This window comes from Nicotiana tabacum, chromosome 4 (assembly GCF_000715075.1).
Source record: "Nicotiana tabacum cultivar K326 chromosome 4, ASM71507v2, whole genome shotgun sequence".
Classification (NCBI taxonomy): Eukaryota; Viridiplantae; Streptophyta; class Magnoliopsida; order Solanales; family Solanaceae; genus Nicotiana; species Nicotiana tabacum.
Window position 1 is genome coordinate 95,755,789 of NC_134083.1, and position 9,873 is coordinate 95,765,661.

Here is a 9,873-nt window from a genome sequence, read left to right on the forward strand (position 1 = left end):
GTGAGGCTCACTTCGCCAAACCGGGCGCCCCCCAGCCAAGGTCTTTTCAAGTCAATTCGGGGGTTCATTTTCCCTATTCCTCTTGGCTGAATTTTGGGGCTTTTCTCCACTCTCTCAAGACCTCCAACTCCCCCCATCTTCAAAGTGAGTAATCCCTACTAATTTGGTGTTTCATTCCATCAATTCCACCCTAAAACTAACTCAATCCTCCACGAAATCCTTAGATCTTCAAGAACTCAAAAGAGGGTTTTGGCATGATTTCTTCCAAAAGGTAATCCTACAACCTTAGTGTAATGACCCGATCTGTTGTTTTGAATGTTACAGCCCCGTTATCCCATTTACTACTTATCTTGTGTTCAGTTATAATTTTATGACTCGTCGGAGAGATTTCAGAATAAATTGGAATACTTAGTTCCAAGACTTAAAGCTTAAGTAGAAAAGGTTGACCAGATATTGATTTATGTGTAAACATCTCGGGAATAGAATTTTGATAATTCCAATAGTTCAGTACGGTGATTGTTAAATTAGGCTTGAAATGACTAAAATAGAAATTGAAAGTTTGGAAGTTTGACGGGGAGTTGACTTTTTGATATCGGGGTCGGAATCCACTTCTAAAAATTTTTATTGGTCCATTATGTCATTTATGACTTGTGTGCAAAATATGGGGACAATCAGACTTGATTTGATAGGTTTCGACATTTAATGTAGAAGTTAAAAATTGTTAGTTTTCCTTAGGCTTGAATTGGGGGATGATTCATATTTTTAGCATTGTTTGATATGATTTGAGGCTTCGACTAAGTTCGTATGATGTTTTAGGACTTGTTGGTATATTTGGTTGAGGTCCCGTGGGCCTCGGGTGAGTTTCGGATGGTTAACGAATCGAATTTTGGACTTGGAGTTTTGCTGAAGTTTTTCTAGTGCACTGTCTAGTTTCCTTCTACGCAATCGCGTGGAAAGATCCGCAATCGCGTAGGGTTAATTGGGGCTGGTGAGTTTTTGTTCTATGCGATCGCGTGGGGAGAATCGCGATCACGTAGCTGGGAAGAGAGAATGCATCGCGAACGCATGGGCAAAGCCGCATTCGCGAAGAGGAAGTGGAGCACTAGGGGGTCACGAAAAGTTGCTCTTCGCGATCGCGTGGATCAGTCCGCGATCGCGTAGGTTTGTGCATCAGTGATCCGCGTTCGTGAAGGCCAAATTTGGGGGCAATTTCTTTTGTGCTCCGCGATCACGTGAACTAATCCGCGATCGCATAAGGTCAATTTTTGGCAGTGGAAATGTGTGCTTCGCGATCGCGGGATTTGGTCCGCGATCGTATAGAAGAAATGACTGGACAAAGAGTTTAAGTTCTGAAAATGGAACATTTTTACCGATTTGGAGCTCGGGAAGAGGCGAATTTTCGGAGAGTTTCAAGAAAAACAATGGCACAAGTGTTCTTAACTCAATATTGGTCAAATTTCCCGAATCCATGGTTGTTTTTACCATTTAATTGGTGAATTAAGTTGGAAAATTGTGAAAACTCTCTTGGTTTAACTCATAATTGAATGAGTTATCGGATTTTGTAACTTTTATCTGGTTATAAGACGTGGGTCTCACGAGCAATTTTTGAGTGTAATTTCGAATTTTGTGGGAAAATTAATATTTTGATATGGAATTAATTCCTATAATTTGTGTTGACTGAATCGAATTAATTGTGACTAGATTTGAGCCGTTCGAAAGCTGATACGCGCAGAATGGAATTTCTGGAGCATTGTTTAGCTTGCTCGACATTGGATTCGGCTTGTTCGAGGTATTCTAAACTTGGAGCTGAGTGTGTGAACCCTGATTATTCGTATTATATGTTTGGTGTTGAGGTGACGCACATGCTAGGTGACGGGCGTGTGGGCGTGCACCGTGTGAACTGTGACTCTGTTATTTCCGTGGTACTGTGTAGTTACCTAAACTTATATGTAATCATGAAATATCTACGTACTAGAGTTATCGAGCTGTGATTCATATTAAAAACCATGTCTAGGCTTCATGCTTATTCTGTTGGGACTCACTGAGGTCATTTCTGCAGTCGAATTATTTTTTAAATTGTAACTTCATACTCAGTTATGTTCATTCATTTCATATCATCTCTCAGTCTCTGTTGCTATTTATGGATTCATCATATCATATTTTGGGCTGATTTTCATGATATTATGTACCCGAGAGACTAGAGAGATTGATGACTGAGTGAGGCCGAGGGCCTGATGGTGAGAATATTTATGGGGATGCGCGCCGCAACATATTTTATTGATTTATGCCATGATTGGCTTATTATAGCGCTTGGGCTGAAGGAACTCCTCCGGAGTCCGTACACACCCCTAGTGAGCGCATGTACCTACTGAGTGCGAGTGTCGAGCAATTGGGAAGATTGAGTGACTGTGAGGACTGAGTAACTGTGAGGACTGAGTGATTAAGAGGACTGAGTGAATTGATACTCTGAGAGTATGCATATGGTTTTATCATTGAGTGCATCACATTCGACATGCACACTTGACATACAGGCATAGAGATGCATTTTTCCTCATGTTGTACGGTATCACGTCATTCATGACTTCTCATACATATTGACATGTAAGCATAGAGATATATTTTTCTCATGCCATTTTAAAATGAAACATTTACCTGTTGAAAGCTTTGAGAAAAATCACAGATCTCAGACTTACTCATATTTCGGTGACTTTCGACAAAAGATTTGAGTTTTACTGTCATACTTGAAAAGAAAATGTTTATTTTTCCAGAACTGTGAACGAGTTGAGTATTTTATCTCTGAGCTACTTCTTTTATTACTTCTATTATATTTTTATGAATTGTTGTTGGCTATTTGTGTTACCCTGACCTTTGTTCCAGCTCGTCACTACTTTCAACCTAAGGTTAGGTTTATTACTTATTGAGTACATGGGGTCGGTTGTACTCATACTACACTTCTGGACCTTGCGTGCATATTTTGGATGTTGATGCTGATGTACATGACGGGAGCTGGATCTGAAGATGTATCTGCGTTCCAGTCATTGGTGCCTCCTGTTCATAGTAGCTTTAGAATAATAATCTGTTCATGTATATTTCAAACATATGATGTATTTTTATTTCACATCAACTTTGTAAATTCTAATCTTAGAAGCTCATGATTTGTACTGTCAGTCCTTGGGGAGTGTATTAGAGTCAGTTAAATGTTATTTGAATTGGATAATTATAAATTGACTTACCTAATGGGTTGGGTTAGGTGCCTTCACGGCTAGTCGAATTTTGGGTCGTGACACTTAGACTTACATTCATGGATTTATTATGGGAATATGAGTATGAATTAAGTATTAGCACTTATTGGATGGTGCTTGGAAGCCATAATTACTTAAATTCGATACTTGGGTGTTATAGAGATTTTTTAATGAATTAATTAGTAGTAATTGGGTGGATGTGAGTTCATTGATGATTGTAATGGTGCTAAAGAAGGCAACCTATAAACAAAGGATGGTTTAGTATCTCTTGTTGGTTGGAAGGAGGTATTGTTGGATGAAGAAACACCATTACTAGAGGTAGTAAGATGTTATGCACTCTAGGTGTTTGATAAAATGCCTAAATGATCAAAAATCTGGAAATTTTTACTAATATTGATCCAATTGAATTATGTTGATATTGTAGATTGAATTTGCTTATAGTGGATCGTTGTAGTACCATTAAGGGACGAATTTCAGTTTCGAGCCATTCAGAGGATGATTTGAGCGGGATGGCGCTTCTAGTGTATCAATGTGGCTTCTTCGAGGTAAGTGTTTTGCCTAACTTTGTTGAGGGAATTTTTCCTACAAATTGCCATTGTTTGTTACATGCGGGGTTGATGCATATATGAGGTGACGAGCATATATGCATGTGCCATGGTTAATCATGCTCGGGGGTAAATTATACGATTTATTGTGCTTTGTAGAATTATGTGATATGTTTGTTTCATGTCTTCTTTGATTTATAGATTTTTATGAATATGATATTAAATGCTAAAAACCATGATTTGGCTTATTATAATTTGATTAAAACTTGACGCACTTTTGTGAAATAATTGATGACCTAAATCCGGTCGTTATTATACTTAATCCCAAATACGATGCTACGACCGTTATTCTTGAGATTTTGAATTCTATACTTGAGTGGAAGATCATTTTTGAGACTTTTTGAAATACTTGAATAATAAAGTATTTGATATTTATTAAATTGTTATTGACTTGAAAGTCGTGATTGATGTTCAATTGGAATATTCGTTTAAACACTCTCCTTATTGTTATTTATGTTTCCTACCTTGTTTGTTAATGATATACCTATGCTTGGTAAGGAAGAGTGTAAAGCATGAAGGGTGATGTCGTACCATTTCATATACATTATCATGTAAGGAAGAGTGTAAAGCACGAAGTGTGATGTCGTGCTATTTCATATACATTATCATGTCTGGGAGAGTGTAAAGCACGAAGGGTGATGCTGTGCCATTTCATATATATTATCATGTGAGGGAGAGTGTAAAGCACGAAGGGTGATTCCGTGCCATTTTGTATACATTATCATGTGAGGGAGAGTGTAAAGCACAAAGGGTGATGTCGTGCCATTTCGTATATATTATCATGTGAGGAAAAGTATAAAGTACGAAGGGTGGTATCGTGCCATTCATATACATTATTATGCACGAAGGATAATACCGTGCCATTTCATTTACATTATCATGTGAGGATGAGAGTAAAATCACGAAGGGTGATGCCGTGCCATTATTTTTATATTATTATATGTCCATGGCACGAAGGGTGTTTCCGTGTAGGCGAGGATAAGAGACATACATTACATTGTGATATCTTTTCGTTGTGTATACATTCATGCCTTTATCTTGTGCTGTTATTGTGCACATATATTTTTTTATGTGACTTGTAGTCGTTGTTCTTTCTGTGTCCTCTACTACCAAGTGTTGTTGTGTATCCATGCCTTCCATTTGTCTAACTTGCAAATATTATGATTTTCTTCTTGTTTGTTATATTTGCATCTGGGCCTTCTACCATGCTAATTAGTGAAATTCATATTCTTTCTTCCTAATTGCTATCATAATTTCTATGCCTTTTTCCCAGCCTGTTTCCGTGGTCCATATGTTTCGTTCGTTGTTGCTTCCTGTGTGCCTCCCACCTTATTTATTTTATTGTTATATGCATTTCTCCTACCTAGTTGGTATCGTTATATGTATGCTCGGTGAGAGAGAGAGAGAGAGAGAGAGAGAGAGAGAGAGAGAGAGAGAGAGAGATAAATGCACGAAAGGTGTTGCCGTGACAATTGATTTGATCTACATATATATTGGGTGAGAATGAGACAAGTGCATGAAGTTATTACCGTGCCATTCTGTCACGACCCAAAATCCAACTAGTCGTGATGGCACCTAACCCAACCCGCTAGGTAAGCCAACTTTTAACTATTCAATTCCAATAACAATTATTAAAGAAATTTAAGTAAATAATTATCTTAACCTTATACATTACCCAAGAACTGGTAGTACGAATCATGAGCTTCTAAGAATAGAGTATACAAAGTGAAAATGAAATAAATACATAGTCTATTTGAATAGTACATAAACATAGCTTTTATAAATTTAAGGCTACCATGAACAAGAGACAGCTACAACAGGAATGCATGTACATCTTCAAATCCCGTAACCATCGAGCACAGCAACAACAGTCAATATCTGCACGCAATGTGCAGAAATATAGTATCAGTACAACCGCACCCATGTACTGAGTAAGTAACAAACCTAGCCTTAGGTTGAAAGTAGTGACGAGCTTCTACCAAGGTCGGATCCAAATCCACTAATCCACAACAGTTAATAATGACATAAAGCAAATAATACCAGAAGTAACTCAGAGATAAAATGCTCAGTCACATCATGATTTCAGCAATAATAGTTCTTCCTTTCAAGTACATCAGTGAAAACCCAAATCTTTTGCCAAAGTTACCAAAAATGTGAATAAGTTTTAAAACAGAAATTTTTCCAAAATCCTTTCAATAATAAATAAAATATCTCATTTTCTTTTCAGATAACCATTGTAAAACAAATGCATCATTATGCCCATCCGTCAACATGTGTGAGAAATCATGAATAATGTCATACCGTACAGCATGAGGAAAATACATATCTATGCATATATGTCATGTGTGCATGTCAAGACAATGTATCTCAAAGATTGTACTCATGTACTCACACTCTTAGAGTACTCAATCTCACTGTCTCGCATTCTCTCTAACTGTGCTCAGCTCACTCAATCACTCAGCACTATACAATATCTGTTGCGGCGTACAGCCCGATCCCTGTTTATAGTCGACTGCGCTCACTGGGGGTGTGTACAGACTCATGAGGGGCTCCTACAGCCCAAGCGCTATAAGCACGGACAACTCATATGCTGCACGGATAACTCACGTGCCATAATATAAGCTAATAAGGCCTGCTGCAGGCGGGCAACCCCGATCCATATAATAGTAATAATATATATAAAGCCAACATGGCCTGCTGCGGCATGCATCCCGATCCCAAAAATATCATCACAATTAGGCCCTCGGCCTCCCTCAGTCATCAATCTCTCCAGTCTTTCTCTCATGGGCTCACAATGTCATGAGAATAGCCCAAAAATGATGATATGATATATCAATAAATAACAACAGAGAGTGAGATATGATATGCAATGAAATGAATATGACTGAGTATGAATTTTCAACATAACCAATAATTCACAGCAATATGACCTCTATGGGTTCCAATAATACTGGCACATAGCCTCAACATGATTTTTAATATGCTTTTCAGCTCAATTTCTTTAACTCATAAAACCGCATGGAAAATGCCAAGATTATTTAACTACAAAATTCCACAGAAATAATTATGTCATAATTTCTATAGTTCACGCCCACACGCCCGTCACCTAGCATGTGCGTCACCTCCCAACAATTCACGAAATACATATATTCAGGGTTCATACCCTCAACTCCAAGATTGGAAGAGTTACTTACCTCGAAAGAGCCAAATCCAATGTCGAGCAAGCTAAGCAATGCTCCAAAAATTCCATTCTGCGCGTATCAACTTCCAAACGGCTCGAATCTAGTCAAAATTAATTTGATTCAGCCCACAAAAATTATAGGAATTAATTCCATATAAAAATACTAATATTTTCCAAAAATCCGAAATTACACTCAAAAATCGCCCGTGGGGACCACGTTTTGGAACATGACAAAAGTTACAAAATATTAACACTCATCCAACCACGAGTCCAACCATATAAATTTCATCAAATTCCGACATCAACTCGACCCACAAATCTTCAATTGAAGTCTTTGAAGATTTCTACCATTTTCATCTCAATCTTTACCCATTTGAACTCAACACTCTTTCCATTAAACCTTATTGATACGTATAAATAATACCATTACACCCAAGAATCATACTCTTAATCACCCATCATTAACCAAACTCAAAATTGAAGATTAGGGGTTAGAATCTTACCTCTTTGATGAAGAACTTGAGGGATTTCTTGTTGGATTTCAAGCCTTAGACAAGAATTTGATGAACAAGACACTTTATCTGCTTCCTCTCTCTAGAACACTCTCACTTCTCTCTAAAATTATCAGATAATTGCCCCAAAATAAGCCCCAAAGCCTATTTATCAAAATGGGGTCGGGTTATAAAAATAAAAAAATTAACCCTCCGAAAGCAGGTCTGCGGTCGCATAATGGACCGCAGAATGGGTATGCGGGCCGCAAAATTGATCGCAAAATCAGCGCCCAAAACTGGGCTCTTCTGGTCCATTCTGCGACCAGTTTTGCGGTCGCAGAAGCAGTTGTGCGATCGCATAATTGGTCGCAGAATTGTATTTTTCCAGCCTTTGGTAATTTGGTCATAACTTCTTGTATGAACGTCCAAATAACGAACGGTTTAAAGCGTTAGAAACTAGACTCAAAGATATTCCATTTGATATGTAATACACCATATAAAACTTCGTATCATGAGAGTTATACACATTTGATATTAGGTCTTGTGCGAACTCACTTGAAACTTTAGTCTTATGAAATATCCAACTTCTACATTTGATGCCGAAACCTATCGAATCAAGTCCGATTGACCTCAAATTTTTCACACAAGTCATAAATGACATAATGAATCTATTCCAATTTTCATAATCGGATTCCGACCTCATTATCAAAAAGTCAACCCCCGGTCAAAACTTCCCAAAAATTCAACTTTCGACATTTCAAGCCTAATTCCACTACGGACCTCCAAATAATTTTTTGGACATGCTCCTAAGTCCAAAATCACCATACAGAGCTATTGAAATCATTACAATTAAATTCCGAGGTCGTTTACACATAAGTGAATATCCGGTCAACAACTTAAGTTTTCAATTATGAGACTAAGTGCCTCATTTCACTCAGAAATCCTTCCGGACCCGAACCAACTAACCCGATAAGTCATAAATCAACTATGAGGCATAAATTGAGCAGTAAATGGGGGAACGGGGTTGTGATACTCAAAACGACATGTCAGGTCGTTACACATTCGATGTGATATCTTGAATATATTCCTCACACCAGGAAAGTTATGAATTTAATGAGATAAATGCACGAACGTGTTACCGTGCCATTTGATGTGATATCTTGAATAAAGTTCTCACACCAGGAAAGTTATGAATTTTCTATTGTGATTTCTCCTAGTAATCTTTTCGTGCTTTGCATAGTTGTTTCATTGTACTCTTATCTACTATGTTCTATAATTGTTTCTATTGTTAGTATATTGCACATGTTATAACAGTGAGTATATTTTTACTAAAAATCCTCGTCACTACTTCGATGAGGTTAGACAAAATACTTACTGAGTACATGGGGCCGGCTGTACTCATACACTTCTGCACTTTGTGTGCAAATTTTGGATGCTGATGTTGCGGTGTATGGAGGGAGCTGGCATTGAAGATATTTTCGCAATCCGGTCATAGCTGCCTCTTGCTCTTGGTAGCTTTAGAATCATTAATTTATTCATGTATATTTCAAATAAATGATGTATTTTATTTCATACCAGCTTTGCAAATTCTAAATCTTAGAAGCTCATGAGTTGTACTACCAGTCCTTGGGAAAAGTAGAAAGGTTCAGTTATTTTATCATTTATTTTCCTCAATAAACCTAATTAAATTGGATTGTAGTTAATTGGCTTACCTAATGGGTTGGGTTAGGTGCCATCACGACTGGTCAGATTTTGGGTCGTGACACAAAGATAATTAGATTGTAAATCCTTTTAAAGTAGAATTTATTTAGGGATACATGTGAACTTTCAAATTACTTCTTTTAATTGAATTTTAAAAGAATTTATTTAGGGATATATGTGAACTTTCAAATTACTTCTTTTAATTGAATTTTAAAAGAACTTATTTAGGGATATATGTGAACTTTCAAATTACTTCTTTTAATTGAATTTTAAAAGAATTTATTTAGGGATATATGTGAACTTTCAAATTAATAAAACATGCAATTTATTTGTTCTCTGTGTAGATGGAATATCGTAGTTGGATGTATAAAATAAATTATCCTAACCATCGATTTTTTAGGGAGGAATTTATAGAAGGGGTTAATGAATTTATTAGGCATGCAATGTCACTTAAACCATTTCAAATCGGAGGGATGATTAGGTGTCCTTGTGTGAAGTGAAAGTGTTTGTATTTTTTTAGATCGGAGGATGTTAAGACTCATCTTTATAAAAAAAGGGTTTATGGATAATTATTTTGTATGGACTAGTCATGGAGAGGTTGATGGTAGTGATGGTGTAATTCATAACATAGTTGTTGGTGAAAGTAGTAGGTC